This window comes from Dermacentor albipictus, unplaced genomic scaffold (genome assembly GCF_038994185.2).
Source record: "Dermacentor albipictus isolate Rhodes 1998 colony unplaced genomic scaffold, USDA_Dalb.pri_finalv2 scaffold_14, whole genome shotgun sequence".
NCBI classification, from domain to species: Eukaryota; Metazoa; Arthropoda; class Arachnida; order Ixodida; family Ixodidae; genus Dermacentor; species Dermacentor albipictus.
The window spans coordinates 11,655,827-11,678,502 of NW_027225568.1; the positions used below are offsets into that span (position 1 = coordinate 11,655,827).

Sequence of the window (22,676 nt, forward strand, 5' to 3'; positions counted from 1 at the left end):
TGAGGCACGCCGTCGGGGAGGGCTCCGAAAATGTCGACCACCTGGGGTTTTTTGACTGTGGTGCTTGAAAGCTTCAAATTTTAATTACAAGCGTCGATGATGCAAAAGGCAGTTCGCGCAAGATTATCTGACAAGAAAAACTGCGAGGTCTGGCTGTGAGACATCAAAACATATTGGTGCACTTCAGGCGGCTTGTGGGCCGTATAGACCTTTAAGACCTGTCTAGGTTTTAAAGAAGTTATTGATGAAACAAGAAACCTAGAAAATAACAACTTAACTAAAGATCACGGTTTGTCAAATCGTGGGTTGCAATTCCAAGAAGTTCACGAAATAAAGGAGCTACTTAGAAGAAATGGCCACTATTCTTCCTTGAAACGTCGCTCACCTTCATAGTGTGCATCGTGACAAAGCAATGTGGTAGCAGAACGCGCGTTTCCTATTCCAGCCCGGCAATAGGTGCGCATGACGCGGCTTAGCGCATATTCGGCCAGCAGGGCCTACCTTGGAGGTATCTGTGGCGTGAACAAAGCTGGGGTGAGCCAGGCTGGCTGATGTCTTCATGTTTGCTGTCTACCCGTGCGCTTAGTGTCGGGGGTTGTGTACTCTGAGTTTCGAACATGCGTTGAAGCGGCAGGTAGACCGAAGCGTTTGGTCCCCGCTGCCTGCTCTATTAGTCACGCCAGGGTTGGGATAACATGTTTGCGGTCATCGAGTGAGATCAGTTCATGTATTTCGTCGCGCGCGCAACACCGTGCTCGCTAATTTAATTAGTAACAAAATATTCACTGTAATCTGTAATTCATACGGTGGATATAACTGCAAAGCTTACTTCGCGTATTTGTCTAATACTTTTGTGTCGCTATCAACGCTGCACTTTTCGGGCGAAACAGGGCCTTTTTCTTAGCTGTTGTTTCAGGAATTCGTGAGCTAGTGTAAAAGACGTACACGAGGTCTTTCGCCCACGTACCACAGTGCTGAATTTTTCATGTGTACAAGGTATACTGATGCAAAGTTCGTTTTGACACGTTGACGTCGATGAAGACAGCATCCAGGTCAAGTAGCATTGAGAGCTGTAATGCAGAAAATGCGCCCGTCGCGGATACGACGCGATTATTTCACCTTTTGTGGGCCATAGTGTGGAAGAGTATATGCGAGAAGCACTGGCGAAGGTGACTTCTTTACGCGAACACGCTTGCCATCACGCCAGGATTTTAAGGCATGGTTTCATTAGTATCCCCAAAACAACTTGGTATGGCAGGTGGAGAAATACATCAAGTGCGCTTAGCACGTAGCCATTTGTAAAGAATTACCCTTTCCGGTTCCATACGCCGAGCGGAGCCTACAAAAGGAAATACTATGTTAGCTATTTTTTTTGTTAGCGCGCATGAGTACTATATTAGAAAGTGGTTTGTGACTTATGTTCATTGTTAGACCACGCCACAAACCAACGAGTTGTTCAAATATGCGAGGAACAAACATGCGCTGCTTACGAGTGCCGTGTTAGCAGTGCGTTTCGCGAGAAAGATGCAAGCATAAAAGTGAAATAAGAAAAGAAAGATATTCGATGTCGCCATAGGCGGCGGGCACGTAGTTGTGTTGTTTCCCGAAGGCACATATTACGTAGGAGGGAAATGATATAGTTTCACCATTTCTTTCACATTGAACCATGTAATTTTGCATTTTACCGCAAGGAACAGAAGTTATTACAATGGTACATATAGATTTAACCACACAAAGCTGCACATATGACTATGAGACCTCATAATGAGGGACTACGGAATGATTTTGATCGTCGGGCTTGTTTAACCTGCACCCGAATGTAAGTACACCTGCGTATTTTCCGTTCTGGCTGCATCGCAATATGGCGAGCACGTGTGCAGCAGAACTCTATAGCTACTGTACCACCACGAAGGGTACGCAAAGTTTCCTCTCGCTTACCATTTGAGGAAGAACAAATTCACAGGCATAGCCTGACTGATCACGAAGGGGGCGCAAGATCAACTCTAGCTGCCCCCTTTTTAGGGGCACAATTGGTCACAGAGAGAAGTCCGAACAAGTCAATCATCACGACTATATCCCACACCGCATCGTGATTTTCTCTTTTATTTTCCAGAGCATAGATAAAGTATTCTCCCATATTTGTTTACGTGCTCATATAGTGAGCAAACAAACATCAGTGCCTGCACGTGGATGCGCCATACATGATGGCCACATTAGCGGCATTGCCTACAATAATAACATCAACGGCATTGCTGCGGCAAAACGAGATCTATCAGTGGCCGCGTGGCATGTATAGGCCCCCCTGACACGGCAATTATACGAAGACCGCGTCGTTAAGGAGTTGATAATATACGCAAAGCTTCGCCCACGACTCCACTGCCTATCGAAAACACGCCACGGCGGCAGTCTGAAATCGGGATCGCGACGCGCTAGTCGTGTATAGAGTTTTCTATTAAAATTATTATGTAGTGGAGAGTCCGGTGCTATTGGCCGCGCGACGGGCTGTAGGTGGTAGCACCGTCGCTGCGTTAGTGTGCGTGGCCGTTCGGTGGCGCGCACTGAAATGTACCGCTCGCCGCTTCGCTGTGAGCGATGTGGGCCAGCTGTTTGTAATAAAACCCGCTGAGTGCAGTCAACTGATCATATATTTCTCTCTACTCTCCAATTCTTGCACGAAACGACCGGAAAATTAAATACACGCTAGGAGCGCAAAATGCAGTTACTGTTCCGGTACATCCATGGTGCTTTTTCTTGGTGTTCTGCTTGCGTTCGGCCTATTGTGTTCGCGCTGCTTTTGTGGAACTCAACTTTCATCTGTTCTTGCGCGGGTCATAAAGTTGCCTGTATTCCTATACATTGAAGTTAATGTACCTAGCTATTGTGATTCTACTTCACCGCTTGTACGCATACATAACTACCTTTCACTTCTTTTTCGATTCTCCGTCAAACACAAGATAGTTACTAAGTTTAGTTAAACAAGGCTCGGCACTGTCACTGACAGCGCAGTGGCAGCATCGCCTCGTGGCTTCACAGTTCTTTTTTTTTCGCGGTAACAATAAAAATGTAGAATTTTAGCAGTGTTCTACATGATTGCGTGCATGATAATAGTGCGAATAACCTTTAAAATATTTTTAAGAGCCAACCTTATTTCGTTGTTTTCTTTACTTCCGAAGATATTTACCGCTACCAACCCTCTGTCAAGCTAACAACACCACGCTAAAAAGCGCATTATATTAACCACCAGTGACGATATACGGCGTCCTGCAATCTTAAAAAAAAGGTCGTAGTAGTTACTAGTGTGACACCGTTTGCTACCTTAGTATAACTGCAGTTGGTCATGACAAAGTTAGTAACATAACTGACTAAACAAGGAGGAGGAGGAGGCAAAGGAGAGGAAAGACAGGGAGGTTAGCCAGTGTAAGTACCGGCTGGCTACCCTGTGCTGGAGAAAGGGGTAAAGGGAATAAAAGGAGAAAGAAGAAGAAAAGGAAAAAAAATAAAAAGAAAAAAAACTAGACACTGGTACTAATGGGCCTCAACTGCCAATTACAAACGCAGCACCGGATGCAGTAGTTTCTTTTCTATAACGTATATATCGGACCCACTGTGAACTACGCCACAGCTGGTCTAATGCATGAGGAGAACTTTGTATTAGGTGGTCCTAACTGCGCTTGTAATTCGTACCTGAGACTCATTAGTAACAGTGGATACCTCGTTTAGCCAGTTATGTTGCTACCTATATCGTTACCAACTGCCATTATACAAAGATAGAAAATCGTGTGGCACCAGGTTGTAATTACTACAGCCTTTATTTTTTAAGAGTGTGTGTCCAGCGACTGCAATGCTACACATTATCATCTCGTAATACCGTATTTCCACTTTATAGCCGATACGAAAAATACCAGAGCGGAAAAAATTTACTTGCGAGGCCAGGTTATATTTCTACGTAGTGGGATATCCACATAACAGAAGGACGCGCCAGAAACAGCTAAGAATGGTCGCATAACCACTAGCCACAGTCTCAACCACAAATATGCAAATATAAGCCTAAGATCAATTGTATCCTGCCACACCTTATGAGCGCTTGAGACTTTCTTTTCATTGCTGACTGATCTCCCACCACGTCGTTGATGTTTCCCGGTATCACAAAGATTGAGGTATGATCGCCACAAAGAATCGGGAGGTTAAAGCGCTGCGTCCGGGTATTGCAGCGAGCACTTCATTTGTTTAAAGCGTTGCCGAAATATTTTTTTGGGGAAGTGCGTAAATAACGATGCAACCTTAAATTTCTATGATTCCTACACACTGAGGGCGCCATAATCACACATCGCCATCTCGACACGTGCAGTCACTGATTTCATTGCATTGTATAGGCCACAACACAAAGCCAAATGAGTCTCTATATCGTCAAAATATGCAGACCACCATTTACGACTGAGCAGGAACCACAGAATAAACAGACTTCAGAGGATATGGGAGCCGTACGAGGACATGCAAACAAGGTGCGGCCAGCAGACGACGCAACGCGCCATTCAGACTATATCGTGGCTACACCCGTGTCCGCCAGGCGGCGTCTCCGCTCGATCTCACGGTCAATAACATCTACGCATGCTGCCGGTACAGCGATTCATCCAGCATGGGAATCTCCAGGCAGTACATCTCCAATATTTACAGTTCATCAAGGCATGACATTGATTTCTCTAAACGGTTGACTCTTTGTTTTCGAACAACTCCGTTGTTGCGGCTTAGGGTGCCGTTTAGGGCAAGAAATCCACCAAGCCCATCGACTGATGCGTCAGCTTGTAGGAATGAAGGAAAAGGGGCTTTTCGGCATAGTTACACGGATCCAGTTACGGAAGTCCACTTCATGCAGGAGCAAGTCAAACGACCGAGTTCATACCAGGACCCTCTGTCCCACTGCTCAAAATGTCGCCGCTTTTGTTACCGTCATCTTCCCTAGGCGAGTCGAATAGAGAATCTGAAGACTGTCCAGCAGCAAGTCACAATCATTGGATCCGTTCTGATACCACAACCATGCTCGCAACGCTCCACATTAACCCCGCCTCCGAAGCCCAATAGTTTGGAATATGTTGCAAGAAAGGAACCTGCGAATGCAAGGTCACCATCCTTGTTTGCCTTGGATGGGGCCCCCCTTTCATTCTTAGTTCAGGCTGTGAGGTAATGGTGGAGTTTGTGGCCTTTTGTGGAATGTTCAATCGCACATCGCGGTGGCCTCAATTCCCAAAAACCAGCACCCCAAGTACCATCCTGGACGACGCAGAGCAAGGGCAAAGACCCTTCACAAACGTTTAGGCATGGGACCGGGGGTGTATTATACGGATGCCAGTCGAGCCAGCTCAGACACTTTCACCATAGTCTCTACATGCAACAACAACATAACAACGGCATCCTTCAAAACCGCCTCGGCATGCGTGGCAGAGGCTGCAGCCTTCGCCTTGGCCATTCAGGACGCCGAGCGCCAAACCAATTCGGCTGTCATATTAACCGACTCACAAGCTGCTTGCCGCCTGTTTTTACAAGAAACGGCACCCAAATCAATAATCAAAATTTTAGGCACTCAACTAGAGGGGCACCACACTATCGTCTGGTGTCCGGCACACGAGCGACTGGCAGGAAACGCTAGGGCAGACTGTATTGCTCGAGGTTTGAACGTCCGAGCAACGGCATGGCCTAGCGACGACCTTCCACCGAATTCTCGTGACATCCTCCTACAGCAAAGGCAGGAGCGGAGACGTTTTGGACATCCTCACTCCAATTTAAACAGCCAACAGGAGAGGGACTGGCGTCGTATTCAGACGAATACATACCCCAACCTGCACCACCTACACAGAATACACCCCACGAGGTTCACTGACGAGTGCCCGTGGTGCAGAGACACACCCACACTAAAACACATCACATGGGAGTGCCCCAGGAGGCCTCCGCACATAGACAGTCCCATATTACACGAACATCCACTAATCAGGAATAGGGAGTGGGAGGCATGGCTTGCGGACGAGGGTCGGGAGAGCCAGTTGGCTCTTCTGGACCAAGCCCAGCGAGCCGCTCGTGCCAGTGGGGCCCTGGAATAGGGGCTCCAACCATCGTGCCTTATTTTATTTACATTAAATAAAGTTTTACTCGCTCTCTCTTGTGGACTCGTCAAGAGTCTGTGTCCACGTTGCGATGAACTCTGCATAGGCACTGATGGATGGGTGGTGGTTTGCCTCGTGGCAAACGTCTAATTAACTGCGCCTCCCAGGTCGCCGTCGTTGTCTCCCCCTTTCATTATTATCTCAGACTACTAGATAATGGTGGCGTGGTAGCCATTCTTGGGACCCGTCTAGAGTCGGTGTCTATGCTGCGTTGACGTCTGGATAGGTGATAATATATGGGCGGGTGGTTGCTTTGGGGCGAAAGTCCACTTAGCGCTTTTTGGTGTTGGGGCGTAACAAACACGTCCACCGCCAAGAGATTCGACCTGAGGGTGAGCAGATGTCCGGTTTCCCGAAGCGTCGATGTTCGGTCACGGCCTCGGGGAGCGTTCTAGTAATGATGGCTGATGTCAAGGGCTTCTCGAGGGCCCAGCCCTCGCTTCGTTCTGTCCACCTCTTTTGGGAATGCACAGGCACACACACGCACTCGTCGGCGTGCCCGAGCGACACGCCTACCGGACGGTATGATCGCCGTATCGCATTACATTATTTCGCCCCTCTCTCGGTCTTGATCATTTCTAGTCGTGTTCAGCTCTCGACAAGACAGAAATAGGTTGCCTAACTCAATAACATCACTAGCTATACGCACAAAACAAGCTCATAAAAAAATTACTTTGAGTTGGTTGCTTAAAATCCCCGGCTCAGACCATCTCCATTCTTATTCTTGCTCCTTTTCTAAGAATTGACCTCGAAGTTGTATTCCTGCAAGACGAGACTCCATCTCAGTAGTCACCCGTTTTTTCTTGACATTGGATTCAGTCATGCAAGAGAGCAATGGTCGCTCTCGACCGTGAATTTAGGGCCTTGAATATAGCATCCTAGCTTTTGAATGGCCCACACTATGCACAAACACACTTTCTTCGAGGTGCCAAACGTCTCTTCTCGTGGTGTCAGTTTTCGACTGAGGTACAACTAGGATGCTCTTCTGCGCGTTCGTCTTGTCGGGCAAGGACGACACCTAGGCGAAGGTTGCTGGCGTGACATTGGAGAAAGAATTCTCTGCAAAAGTCTGGAAAGACAAGTGCAGGCCATGAAGACAAAGCTTTCTTCTTATTCTGGAAAGCCTGTTCCCTATCGGCGCTCCAAGTGACCCCTTCTAATCCACGCTTCTGGAGGCTGTCAGGTAGCGGACTGGCAAGCTCCGAATAATTTAGAATATAGTACTGGCAATACGCAGTTATTTCCTAGAAATGACCGCACATCCTTTTTTTTTGTTACGGGCCGCAGAAAGTGAACTATGGCCGCCACTGTGGCTTTCAAAGGTTCCGGCTTCCCGTGGCCTATTTCATGCCCCAAATACGTGACACGAGCCTGGCCGAACTGATACTTCTCGGCTTTCATTGTCAAGCTCGCTCCTAGGATTCTTTCAAGCACCATTCGGGTATGTTGCAAGTGAGACTCCCAGTTAATAGAAAACACGACCACATCATCCATATAGGGCAGCGCAAATTCTTGTAGTCCTTCAAGTACCTGATCCATAAGCCTTGAAAAACAGATTGGCATTTCTTCAAGCCAAAGCTCATGGTAACTGGCTCGTAAACCCCTAAAGGGGTCACGAAGGATGCGTAGCGACTGGCTCGTTCTGTTAAGGGACCTGCCAATATCCTCTCACTAGGGCATAGGGTTGAAATTAATGCAGCCCTCTTTATGAGTTCTACTCTCTTCTCTATATTTGGGAAGGGGTAGATAAGTATTTCGTGATGGTATTTATCTTTCGATAATCCACGCATGGCCGTGGATTTTTCCCTGGTACCTCAACTAGCATTAGAGGGGAGCAATGTTCACCATGTGCTTCCTTAATCACCCGTAGACGAAGCAACCTTTTTAATTCGTATGTAACAAAGAAGAGTAGCCTGCCTGCGCCACAGCACCATCGCTACCGGTATGAGCTCGTGGTCGGTGTCCTTTGCCGAACGCTTGTGACTGCTACCTATTTGCCTGCGCGCGTTGCTAATAAATCTCTTAGCAAGTGGTGGACGTGCTTGGTTTTGACCGCCCTGGAACTTCAGAGTCGCACTCTACCCCCCTCCCCCCCCCATCATGCCCGATGACGCATGCACTCCTCCAACTCCTCCAACGGCGTCGGCCACCTTGATCTGTGCCGGTGCCTTGCGTCAGCGAGATCCCCCTATCTTATCCGGCACAGTTGACAAAGACGTTGAAGATTGGATCTCCTCTTATGAGCGAGTGAGTGCCCATAACCAGTGGGGCGATGTTACCAAGTTGAGAAACGTCGCATTATACCTTACGGCTAACCTCACTTCGTGTTTGGTCTTCAAGACCAGCTTTACCCAAGTTTTCGGTCGGCCAGCAGTACGAAAGCTTCGTGTGGAACAACGTTTGCGCACATGATCCCAAGAGACCAGAGAGAACTTCATGAGCTACATTGAGGACATTGTCGACCTTTGCAAACGGGTGAACGCGTGGATGTCAGAGGAGGAGAAGATCAAACATATAATGAAGAGTATTGAGGAAGACGCGTTTCAAATGTTATTATCGAAGAGTCCTTACACTGTCGCGGAAGTGCTAAAATTGTGTCAGAGTTACGACGAGTTGCGCAGGCAAAGGCTTCACACCCGACGTCCCACTCCGCCAGCCGACTCTCTGTCAAGCCTTGGAGTCGACGTCAACCATGCTGTTCTGTTTATAAAAATTCAGGAATTCGTTCGCGCAGAGGTCGCCCGCCAGCTATTTTTGATATCTTCGGTCCTGGAACCACCAGCCACTTTGCCTCCTATGATCCCCGACTTCAATCAAGAGCAAGTGTCTCAAGCCGTTCCTCCAGCCGCTGAGCAGACACCAGTCACTGCACCTCTCACTTACGCTGAAGCAGTTTCCCGACCTCATTCACAAACGCTCTTGCCGCCCTCGGTGCATCAACCGCCGACATTTTTGCCGCCATCTATGCCGCTTCACGACCGACAGCATTTTTATCCTATGCCGCTGCCCGACCGAGAGCATTATCCGACTGCTCAACCACGACTCGGACTTTGCCCCCACCAGTGGCGCACCTTCGACGACCGCCCAATATGTTTTGCTTCTGGTGGTGCTGGTCACGTGGCGCGCCATTGCCATCGTTGCATGCTTCCTCTTCGGGAAATCCGGCGAGCGCCACCTTTCCCCGCTCCGTTTTCCTCTTCGCCTTCGAGTCTTCCTGCCTCTTCCTTTTCCCATGACCGCCCAACGGCGTCTATCCGCCGCTCAGCATCTCACCGTCGTCGCTCGCTTTCTACGATGCGGCTTCGTTCCGTGTCCACCGAGCAGGAAAACTGTTAGCCGCAGTTGCCGAGGCATGAACTGCGTCCACGTCGCAATGCCCAATTCCTCGTACCTCTCCAGCTAACGTAATTGAAGTGCCTGTCGAAGGAATCACCGTCCTTGCACATGTAGATACAGGAGCCGCCGTGTCCCTAATTTCCGCCGAACTCTGCTGCACACTACCAAAGGTTTCGACGCCTCTCCGACTTATCTCTTCGAACCGCGAACGCTCAAAATATTACGCCTCTCGCTACCTGTACTGTTTGCGGCTTCATTCAAGGACTACTGTATACCGTCGAATTCGTCGTGCTGCCCTCGTGTTCCCATGACATTATATTAGGCTGGGACTTTCTTGCAAATAATAACACCGTTATCGACTGTTGTCACGCCGAACTCGAACTTACTGCACTTCCTGACCTTGAGACTATCGAAAACGGCCCTTCTAGTGCGAAACTTTGTGTGTCCGAAGACAATTCCGTCCCTCCAAGCTCTTCCCTGCTTGTGCCTGTGTCGTTCCCGCTATTTCTGGTGGCACTGTTCTCTTTACGCCCTCTGAGGTGTTTATTCGCCGCTGATGTTCTTCACAGCCCTTTGCTCTCTTTACTCTTCGCAGTGGCGTCACGAAAATGGTTGTCGACAATCCCACGGCCTGCCCTTTACCTTTATTTCATGGTGAATGCCTAGGCCTTGTTCAACCGGTCGACACTTTTTGCATCTTTCACGCTTCTGCCGTTTCTACTTCTGCGGACCTTGGTGCACTTACTTGTGACCCTGCATTTGATCAGTCACTCCTCGACGCTTTCCACTGCTCCATCGACAATGGAACGTCATCTCCAGAACAAAGCCAGCTTATCGCTCTTCTGCAGAAGTTCTGCGCTTCTTTCGACAGCCACGCTTCCGGTTTGGGTCGCACATCGACTGTTTTCCACCAGATTGATACCGGCAGTCATGCACCTTTACGGCAACGCCCTTACCGAGTATCCGCCTCTGAGCGCCATGTCATTGACCACCAGGTTGCTGACATGCTCAAACGTGGCGTTGTGCAGCCTTCCAACAGTCTCTAGCCACCACCGGTTGTTCTCGTTAAGAAAAATGATGACACTATTCGATTCTGCGTCGGCTGCCGACGTCTGAACAAGATAACGCGCAAAAACGTTTACCCGCTACCGCGCATCGACGACGCTCTGGACTCTTTGCAGGGAGCGGAGTTCTTTTCTTCGCTGGATTTACGTTCCGGGTACTGGGAAGTACCTTTGGCACCATCTGATCGACTTAAAACAGTATTTAAAACACCTGACGGATTGTACGAATTCATTGTAATGCCTTTCGGCCTGTGTAACGCTCCAGCCACTTTTTAGAGATTGATGGATAATATTTTCCGCGACCTCACATGGAATACATATCAATGCTACCTGGATGACGTAGTTGTCTTTTCCGCTGATTTACGAACACATCTGAGCCGTCTCGAGTACGTTCTGAAATGCCTTACTGACGCGGGACTTCAACTAAACTTTAAAAAATGTCGTTTCGGCGCCCGAAAGCTCACTATTCTTGGCCATGTTGTATTGCGAGATGGCGTCCTTCCAGATCCAGCCAAGCTCCGCGCTGTCACCGACTTTAGACAACCAAAAAAGTTAAAGGAGCTTCAAAGTTTCCTTGGTTTATGCTCCTATTTCCGACGTTTCATTCGGAATGTCGCTTCCATAAGTGCACCCCTGACAGCCCTTCTAAGGGGCGACAAAGAACTTTCCGCTTGGTCGCCCGCCTGTGATGACGACTTCACGGAATTATGCCACCTGCTAACCTCGCCATCTATCCTCCGCCACTTCGATCCTGCTGCCCCCACAGAGGTCCATACCGATGCTAGCGGTGTCGGACTCGGCGACGTGCTCGCGCAACGAAAAGCAGGGTTTGATGAATATGTCGTTGCCTACGCGAGCCTAACTTTAACAAAGGCCCAGGCTAATTACTATGTTACAGAGAAAGAGTGTTTAGCCATGATTTGGGCCCTTGGAAAATTCCGTTTTAGAGCGCAGCTCTTTGGCGTCCGTTCCTGGGTTTCGCGTCGTCGTCGGCGTTGTCGTCGGCCTCGTAACCAGCTCCGCCCCCCTTTCATCCCCCCAGCGCTAGCAGCGACCGACTGATACCGCTGGATGCCGCTGACGCCGCTAGAGAGTCAAGATAACGTGACTGCATAGAACACCGTCGCCGCCATGCAGAAAGAGGAGGAAAGGGTCCCCCCCCCCCTGTTCTTGTGTGGCGGATAGGGTGCTCTTCAGTTGCCGACGCGCCGGTTATTTCACGTAGGCCCCGGCACGTCGACGAATACGTGACCACCTTCCCACGGCTAGACCTGGTTCTTAGCGCTGCGGAAGCGAGGGTATCATATTGTTTGTGTCGGCATCGGCGGCGTTGTCCCTGAAACCAACTCCGCAGCTGGGGTTGACTCACTATCGGCGTCAGCGGCATCAGTCAGTCGCTGCTATCTCTTCCCTCCTCCCTTTATCGTGTTGTCCGCTTGCTGCGCGCGCTTCTGCCCCCATCGTTTGCCGCTGGGTGTACACGCCGCCCCCCTCCCCCCTCTTCCTGCGAGTCTCCGGTTGTCAAAGCGCCGGCTCGAACTTAATTCCTTTCTTCGCTCCTCCTCCAGTGCAACCCCTGTGCGGTGGCAATCAGAGAGCCAGATCGGTGGCGGCGGATCTGTATATGTGCACCGCCCGAGCCGAAATCGCCGCTGCCGTTCGCCACTGCGAAATTATCTGCCAGTTCTTTCTGAGCCATGAGCGAGACGACCGATGGAAGTCCTCCGTCTGCTGCTGCTGCTGCTGCTAAACGAGCTGCCAGAGCAGAGGCCCAGCGCCGTCGCCGTCAGAATCCAGAGGTGCGTGCCGCCGAAGCAGAAGCTTACCGTCGCCGCCGTCGAGATGATCCAGGAGTGCGCGTCGCCGAAGCAGAGGCTAAGCGCTATCTAGGCTAAGGCTAAAAAAAAATTCTGTGATAGCGCATACATGTGTTGCTCGATTTCTTTGCCTCAATCTATCGAAAAGGTGAAACAGCTTATTTGCTGCGCTCAAATTTCGCATTAGGAAGTGACGTAATCGTCGGTAATTTTTTATTTGTATGGTCACCCTTTCGATGTCGTCACTGACCATCACCCCTATTGTTGGCTGTCTACCATCCGCGTTCTCTACCGTTCCGGCCGAAAACACACTGACGCTGACGCCCTTTCTCGCTCACCGGTCTCCGCTAACTGCGCTTGCCTATCCGCCCTAGAGCGCACACTTACATCTCATGCACTGCGCAACATGCCGTCGGAGCAGCGCAAGGATTTCTGCATCAGTGCTCTCATCAACATCCTTTCTCATCCATCCACCTCTTCACCATCTCGCGCTCTTCACCGCCAGGCTACCCACTTCTGCATTTGCGACGGCCTTCTTTATCTTCATAATTACCTCTCTGACGGTCACAAGTGGCTACTTGTGATACCCCGCCATTTCCGTGACCTTATCTGCGATGCTTTCCACGCAGACCCTCAGTGCGCGCATGCCGGCCTCTTCAAGACCTATGCTCGACTACGCATCTGATTTTATTGGCGCGGCATGCATAACTACATACGAAAGTTCATTCGCTCCTGTGCTCAGTGCCAACGCCGAAAATTGCCTCCCGGACAAGTCTACCCGTCACAACCTCTCTCGTGCCCTAGACGGCCTTTTGATCGTGTTGTTATAGACATATACGGAACGCTACCCTCCACTGCAGCAGGCAACCGCTGGATAATTGTTGCGGTGGATCACTTGACCCGCTACGCTGAAACTGCCGCTCTACTGACTGCCACCGCCCGCGACATTGCATCGTTTCTGTTACGACATTTCGTTCTTCGCCACGGTGCCCCTCGCGAACTTCTGAGCGATAGAGGCCGCGCCTTTCTTTCCGATGCTTTGTAGGCACTACTCGACGAATGCCGAATCGTACACCACAGCAGTACAGCGTACCATCCGCAAACTAACATGACCGAGTGCTTCAACCGTACTCTTCGCGATATGCCCTCGATGTATATACGTCGCCTCTGATCATTCAAACTGGGGCCAAGTTCTCCCTTTCGTGACGTATGTGTACAATACTGCCCAAGCAACTACTGGATTTTCCCCTTACTTTCTCATATATGGTCGAGAACCTTCTACTACGCTCGAAACCATTCTTTCATATACACCTGACGCGTCCGAAAGTACTCCATCTGAAGCTGCTCGTCATGCCGAGGAATGCCACCAGCTTGCCCGTTCTTTTTTCACCGAGGACCAGTGGCAGCAGCAATCCCGTCAACCCCGCTGACAGTTCTGCACCAACTTTTTCTCCTGGCTCTCTCGTATGGCTTCGGGTACCCGCTACCCCACCCGGCCTCTCCGCAAAACTTGTCGCAAAATACCTAGGACCGTAGCGCGTCCTGGAGCAAACGTCCTCCATCAGATACGTCGTAGATCGACGGACCTACGCCATCGCGGCCGCGAACTTGTCCACGGTTCTCGCATTAGGCCGTACTACGACCCAATTGTAGTCGCTTTGCCTTAAGCCGCCAGGATGGCGCCTTTTTCTGCGGAGGGCGATTGCAACGAAGAAGAGTAGAACAATCAGTACCGGTATGAGCTCGTGGTTGCTGTCCTTGGCCGAACGCTTGTGACTGCCGCATATTCGCCTACGCCCGTTGCTATAAATCCCTTAGCACTACCTTCATTATGTTTAGGTGCCGCAGGGATAGGCGTTACGCTTTGGACTTAAAAGGAACCTCCGTTGTTAGTTCGATGTCATGTTGTATCAAATGAGTCCTTCCTAGCTTCTCTCCAAAACAATCCACACATTCCCAACGAAGGCTCCACAAATCTTCCACTTTCTCAGTTCCTAGCGCCTCCTTTTAACAGCCTGCGTTATTACTTCTTTCATACTAGGGTCCGTTTTCCCGCGAAAACTGGGCAACTCTAGAGGAACGTCCTCTGAAACATTCATAGCTATGCTAACAATAGTTGTTCGCTCTAAGAAGGGTTTCATAAAGTTTACACGTGAAACCCATACCTCACGCCTATGTCCCGGTAACCTCACGGTGTATTTCACCTTAGAAATGCGTTCAATTATCTCGGCGGGTCCATCCCAGTGGACTTCCAGTTTATTTTGACGATTTGGCGCAAGATCACTTTGTCGCCAGTCTCATATGATCGCTTCCTCAGATTTCTGTAGTAATATCGCTTTGAAGCGTTTTCCGCTGCCTCTAGGTTACACTTCACGATCTCATGAGACTCATGTAACCATTGCGTCAGGTCCAGATCATACTCCAACACGCTTGTGGTCACCCAATCATTCAGCCATAGCTCGTGAACTAGCCTGAGGGGACCTCGAAGATTTCGGCCACATACCAGCTCTACCGGGGCAAACCATGTTCCCTCGTGTGGCACCGTGCGCAACGCAAAGAGTCTGCCCGGTAGGCAACAGTCCCAGTCACACTTCCTCTCATGACAAACCGTTCTCAATACTTCTTTGAGGAGAGAGTGCCACCTTTCTACGCTGTTGCTTTGAATATGATAGACCAAGCTCTGCAAAATTCTAATACCCCATTTCCGGAGAAACGTTGCCGTGAGTGCGCTCGTGAAAGCTGTTTCCTGGCCTGATTGTATTTAAGCCGGGAAACCGGGGCGTGAAAATACGGGAAGCAGAGCATCCAATACCTCGACCGATGTTGCCTCATTTAAGGAAAGCGCCTCAGGAAAGTTTGTGGCAGGGCGCAATAAGCTGAACACGAATCTGATTCCCGCGTTCGATTTTGGCAACGGTCCCACCCAATTCAGAACTCTGTGGAAGGGCATGCAAATACGGGCACCTTTACCATGGGTGCTTTCCATTTCTCGTTAGACTTGCCTGCTCTCTTGCAAGTCTCATAAGTTTGGACGAAATCCTGCGCTTTTTTGAAACAACCCGTCCAATAAAATTCCAGCAGCAGTCTTTTTTTCGTGCTATTTATACCTGGGTGTCCTGCCCAGGAGTGGTCATGACAAAGGCTCAGCAACTCCATGTAATACGGAGCCAGCACCACCAGTTGATCGTAAGACTGCCCTTGCCTATCTTGGTACTTACGTTATAGGACACCCTTTCTCACTTCGAAAGAAATGTTTTTCGACGACACACCTTCACTTTTTCCTCTGTTTAGAACCGCTACCGTCCATTCATTTTGCTGTGCCACCCGTAGCGTTTCCCTGTCAACACCTAGCATCCGTTGATAGATATGCGTGATAGATGCCAACACTGACCCGTGGAAACTGATTTCTTTTCCTTTCGTGTGCCCTTTCATTTTTTTCCAATGGCGGCTTCTCGGCGTGACCCTTCTCCTGATATTGTTGCGGGAAAATCGGAAAGATTTGCTCCTCCGACTTTCCTACGTCTCCGGAGCTAGCCGTTTCCTGCTCCATTTTTGTACTTTGTTCCTCGTCGTCACGCAGCTGCTGAGCCAGTTTCCGTGCTTTGGACCTCGTCCAAGCCATGACCTGGGCTTCAGCAAATGTACACCCCCTTTTTTAATAGCGACTCTCAGCTGTTTCAGAAAAGGTAATGGTAACATGCCGGTATCCCATTAGAAACTGCTGCCACTGTCCAGATATCTGCGAAAGCTCCCTCAATTTGTACCTTTGCCATAGGTAGGTGCTCTGAGTCTTCGCTCATGGCCTGCCTTATCTATGCGCATTCGGACGCGTAATCTTCACTTTTCACATAGTTTGGATGGACGACGTCCATGGTGACCGCGGAGTCCCTGAGTACCCTACACACTTGCCCCATTTACCATTAGATTGGTCATGTGTGGCTTTAGAAGATCGCTGTAACCCTGATGATTGTTTATGCAAGCGAATACTGGCCTTTTGTTTGGGCAGGTTCGGGAGAAGTGACCCGTTTCCCTACAATAATAACATGCCAACTGAACTCTGGATTCGAACTCTTCCGAATTATTTGTAGGTTGCTTTCTACTCCTTTCAGATGCTTTCGCTATGTCTTCCGTGCACGCCAAGTGCGACTAGTGTCGTCCTGTTTCTTTTGGGTGGTTTGCTGCCCTCGAGGGTAAGATTGTGGCCGTGGAGAAGGCTTTTGATAATACTGTCTGGCACTGCTCTGTGACCTGAAGCCACAGCTTACCACATACTTATGGGCCAGATGTGCTGCGCTCTTTGCAGAAACACGTTCCTGCCTGTCTTTAACCCAACGGCGGTCGTTATCCGGCAGGGTCTCGTAAAACTGCTCTAAGCAGACGAAATCTGACAGTTTACTGACGTTATCTACCCCTGCTCCTTTCACCAGCTCTGCAAAATTATCCTTCAGGCTACATCCAAATTCCACGAAGCTTTCATTAGGCTTCTTTCTTTTCTGCCTAAATATCTTCCGAAATTCCTCGGTGGAAAGCTCGTATTTTGCATTTAAACTCGACTTCACGGAATTGTACGTGCCAGACTCGGCTACGCTCAGTCGCGCAACGACTTGCGAGGCTGCTCCCGACAACAACGCCAGCAACCGTTCCGGCCATGTGTCTTGGTGAAATTATTGCTCACAAATCCGTTCAAAATTACGAAAGTAGAGACCCATGTCATCGCCTGTTTTGTACGGCTGACGCAAACTCGTATTTTTCAGGCTTTCCGTTTGTGGAGGCGCCACATTGCGAGCTCAATTTCATGCTGCGTTTCCTCCGTTCCCTCTCAAGCTCTATTTCTTTCTCCCTTCCTTTCCTCTCGCGCTTCTTTTCTTCCTTTGCGCGACATATATTTTCCGAGGCCTCTGTGAGCTCGTCCTCATCGAAACCCATTTCGTTAATCACCGTAATTTCTGGCTTCTTCAACCTATGGTTATTCTTCATACCGAGCTCTGTAATATGCTTTTCAAGAGCTGACTACAACTTCCCCTGTATTGCCCGCACACCGGGTGGCGATCAATCCGAGCTAATTGCCCGATAGAACCCTGTTCTTATCGTCGGGCAAAAGGTAGTCGCTCCAGCACTCACCTTACGTAAAGCTTGCGAAGGTCGTGTCTCCAGGAGCCACGTTCCCAGGTCCGCCGATCCCAAATCGTGAGGACTGCCTTCTTGATCTCACCGCTGTGAACCAGTTTGTTGCGGCTTAAGGTGCCGTTGAGGGCAAAAAATCCACGAAGCTCATCGACTGCTACGTCAGGTCGTAGGGATGAAGGAAAAAGGATTTATTGGCTTAGTTACACTGCTCCAGTTACGGACGCCCACTCCATGCAAGAGCAAGTGAAACTCCGAGTTTATGTCAGGACCCTCTGTTGTCCCACTGCTCGAAAAGTCTCCGCTTTTAATACCGTCGTCTTCCCTAGGCGAGTCGACTAGGGACTCTGAAGACTCTCTAGCAGCAACTCACAGGCGTCGGATCTGTTGCGATGGCACGCTCACGCTCGCAACACTCCGCAGTAATCCCGCCTCCGATGCTCGATGATTTGAAATATGTGGCATGAAAGCAACCTGCGAATGCAAGGTCGCCGTGGTTGTTCGGTAGCATTTGGATGGGGCCCCCTTCATCCTTCGTTCAGGCTGTCAGGTAATGGTGGTGTTAGTGGCCTTTAGTCGACCCGTCAAGAGTCGGTGTCCATGCTGCGCTTACCTCTGGATAGGCACTGATGGATATGTGGTGGTTTACCTCGTGGCAAACGTCTAATGAACTGCATCTCCCAGGTTGCTGTCGTTGTTTCCCGCCTGTCACCTTTAGCTCAGGTTGCAAGGTAATCGTGGGGTCTAGGCTCAAGAATTGATTACAGCGATTCACAACGATAAGAAGTAGCTGTTTGGAAGTGTACGTACACTAAGAATTTACATGCTTTTAGACCTATCGTATAAAGAGCCACCTGAACTTACGTATACACTCGTGGGATGTTTTAAGGTGACAGGCGTCGTAATGTGAGCGAGACTTTTTCCCTCGAGGAACTTCTCTGCTCCTTTTCGAGTAGCGGCATTTTATCTCAAGAAGCTGAGTTTCTAAGCGAGGACACTCAATTACTCCATCAGGACTACAACCTAGCCATGGTTGGCTGCCCTTCACAACAAATCCTAACTCATGAAAATTAACGTTTTCATGATAAGCAAACGATGGCCGTCCTGAGGATTCCAGCTTGATGCGAATAATATGGCAGCTGTGGTAATGCGCTTTTGCTTGACCATCTTTTCAGCAAGGTCTTCGAGGGATCTCGGTGACGCAGGATTCGGTTAGCCCGTGTTGAGGTTATTCTGCAAGCTCTGAAAAAAGCATTGAAACATTGCAGGCTAGTGCATTAACTGTAGGCATGCCTATTTCTGCGCCAACGACTGCCTTCTTTCGCACATTATATCGACTTTTCACGAAACCAGACTAACAATACTGATACAGAGACAGCCTGCAGGACTCCAAATAATTGTTTCACCTACCTTGCCTTGTGCCACGCTGTGACCGCAGAAGTATGTGTGACCGCAGAAGTAACCTGTACATTGTAAAAGGCATCGACCTCACCACTAAATATGGTACTGGGCTATGCGGAACTTCCAAACATTACCTTTCTTTTTCTGACAATCCTAATGGACCCCCTGAGGTGTCTGCAACATGGAAAAAAGAATCGGGTCTAATTAATTGCCGTGTAGGTAGGGACACACGAAGAAAGTACTGGCTCGAGATCTCCTTGCTCCTCACGCTTTGTTTTTGTTTTTAATAGCTGCGCCATCGGACAGCTGGTGTCACAGTTTTCAAGCACATGAATGGAGAATAGACTATCTGGCATATCGGTTTCTAGAAAAAGTAAGAAGAGATTTATCGCATCAAAAACTCGTGTAAACAAACGCTTTAAAGATCGCGTTGCGCCACGGTGAAACAAGTAAGTGTAGTGTAGCCGCTAATACGTTCACGCGACGTGCCATCTTTCCGGAGACTGAGCCTTTTTCCTATTGGGTACACTTTTTTTCCTGGTGCTCCCCAGCTTTGGCTGCTGCTGGTACACGACTCTGTGTGCTGAGCATCCACGGCGAACACCAGCGGAGTGGCATGTTTACAATCGCCGCGACGCCAACCTCACACGTCCACTGGCCGCCGCTGACGGTGCTCGTCGCGTCAAGCTGTGTGAAGTACACGAGAACTGAAGACTAAAATAGTTGGGAAAGTATTAGGATCAGTGAAGCATCGAAAATAAAATAAAAACGGACAGGCAACGAGAACGTGCAGAAAAGAAGGAAGGAATCGGTCACGCTTATGTTACAACGTTGCAACTTGGATCTCCTTGAAGTGCGTAGAAAGAAATGTAGGCTGAAGATGCTTTATCAAATAATGCAGGGTCAACTTAAGATTGATAAGCTCAAATATCTACACGCTCCAGGCAAAAGAAACCCGCGAACTAACCATGACTATGTCGTAAAGCCGTACCGTACCAACACAGATACATTTCGATACTCTTTTTTCCCGGATGCAATAGAAATGTGGAACCAATTGCCAAACGCTATTGTTAGCCTAAAAGATGCCACCAACTTTGAAAATGCTGCTGAGGCGTATTTACGGGAGTTTCCAATTTAGCTTTGAAGTGCCAAGTGATATGTGCGACTTGATGTTCATTGTAAGTACTTTGATAGAGGTCAGAAGTGTGCTGAACATCATTCAAGTGAACATCTTATTCACTGTGAATTGACATGTGTTGAGCTACTTTACGTACATTTGCATTGTACACATTTGATGTATGTAATTGTATTGTCCTCTCTGTTATGACCCTCTATGAGGGTTGACAGTATTAATAAATAATAAATAAATAAATTACAATCTAGGAACAACATGAGCAATCGGCGAAGCAGTGCAAAAAAAGAAAAAGGAGTGCGGCACGTTCATTCATTTTTTTTTATTTATTTTTAGGAGACAGTGTTATCGCTTACAGTGAAAAACAAATTATAGGAGGAGTAGTAACACAGAAGTTGTTACTTACATCTACCTCCACATCGTAGCTTGTCGCGTGGAGCTTGGTTTGTGGAGTGCACTTTCAACTCAATTAGCACTCGTTTTCTTAATTATACCCCTTGATGTCATGTACTATGTGACTTGCTTCATGCAAGCGGCAACCTTCCTCGACATCAGATGCACGAGAAAGCGTTTCCAGTTGCTCAGGCCTTGAAAACCGCAATGCAAGATTACTATAAGTACCATGGGTGCACTCAGCGCCTTTGCCCCGTCATCAGCGTCACATGCCAGTGTTCTCACTGCCGGCGTTTGGAGCGCTGCTTGCCTTACGACGGCCGCCCGGTGCTTTTACAGGGAGGGCCGTTTTAAGGGGGTATAGTAGGGCAAATCGACCAAAAAACTGATTTTTTGATTTCATCAATAAAAAATAATACACACTGTGGGGAGCAAAACAGTGCAGCGGCGAGCGCGTAGGAGCGCTCTAAGCCATTTAAAAATGGGGCCAAAAGGCGCGCCGCCTGGTATTTAAACGTGACAGACGCGAGGGTTGGCTTACATGTTGTTTTCCGTCATTTTTTCAGTGTTTACGTAAATATGTTTACTTCATGTTTACGTTTACGTAAACATGAAGAAAGACTTTGGGGAACACACCAAAAAAGCCAGAAAATTTCTGTACTCTGCTGGAGCATGTTGAGCGGTTGTAGTGCAGGTGCAAACATAAAAATGCATTTTTCTCAAAATCACTTTTTTCAAGATTTTCAGAACTTGATGTACCTTTTCTGGAAAACTACTCAGCCCATTACGCTGAAATTTTCCCATAATATACTCACATCCCTTGCAAGTAATCTGAACCTAAATGTGTGAAAAAATCACTCAGTTATAACTAAAAAAAGAAACGATTATTAGAAAGACCCTCCACAGTACGAGACTTGTGACGGCAATATTTTTTTCTTGTGACGTAAACTTAGCAAAGCATTTTTTAAAGGTTCCAGCTAAACCCACTATTATACAGAATTATTGTGCGAGATTTCACGGTCATGCTGTTTTTTGTTTCTGAGAAAAGGTACATTTTATTTTCCATCATAGCTTAAAGTTTGGTTCTCAACTACACAAAAAATAAAAAAGGCCTGCAGTAAAAAATTACACCAATTAAGGCCAACGCTATTGCTCTTGAGCGTGCAGAATTTCACGCTAATATATAGAACAGTTGTTGAGATATAAAGCTGAAACCAAGATACTTCATGCACCCTACCATACCCCCTTAAAGAAAGGAAAAGCCGCGAAAGATACATGGCGATTATTGTTAGAAGACAAATCCCAAAATTTGCTAATGTTTCCTAACATGTGCGCTCCCTCAGCTTGTCATCACAGTGTCTAAAACGTTCCAAGTCGGAGCGGCTGATGCGCAATGTCATTGACGACAGAGTTTCTTTCTGAGTGGATCGACATCATCTGCATCACCCTATTTTATGTCCACTGCCTCCCAGGACGAAGGCCTCTCCCTGCAATCTCCAATTACCCCTGCCCTGGGCCAACCGATTCGAACTAGCGGCCGCGAATTTCCTAATTTCATTGCCCCACCTAGTCTTCAGCCGTCCTCAACTGCGCTTCCCTTCTCTTGGCACCCATTCAGTCACCATAATGGTCAAACGGTTATCTAATCTGAGCATTACATGACCTGCCCAACGCCAGTTTTTCTCCTAATGTCAATTAGAATATCGTCTATACCCGTTAGCTCTCTGATCGAAACCGCTCTCTTTCGGTCTGTTAAAGTTATGCCTAGCATTCTTCGTTCTATCGCTCTTTGTGCGGCCCCTAACTTGTTCTCAAGCTTCTTTGTCAGTCTCCCAGTTTTGCTCAATATGTCAGCACCAGTAAAATGCACTGATTGTATACCTTCCTTTTCAATGATAACGGTAAGCTTCCAGTCAGGAGCTCACGATGTCTGCCGCATGCGATTAGTTGACCAAGGTAAACGTACACCTTGCAGACTCTACAGGCTGACTTGCGATCCTGAACCCTTGTTCCCTTGCGCGATTATTCATCATTTTCTTTGTCTTCTGCCCATTAATCTTCAACCCCACTCTTACACTCTCCCTGTTAAGGTCCTCAGTCATTTGTTCTAACTCATATGCAGTGCTGCTGAATAGAACAAGGTCATCGGCAAACCGGAGGTTGCTGAGATATTCGCCGTCGATAATTACTTCTAAACCTTCCCGGTTTAATAGCTTGAATACTTCTTCCAAGCACGCAGTGAACAGCATTGCAG

The 22,676-nt window shown here is 48.4% G+C and overlaps 1 protein-coding gene across 2 annotated transcripts in view; it reads left to right on the top strand.

Moving 5' to 3' along the window:
• Nucleotides 1-22,676, top strand: part of LOC135905880 (uncharacterized) — a 93,427-nt gene that overhangs the window by 67,689 nt on the left and 3,062 nt on the right. The window lies entirely within an intron of this gene.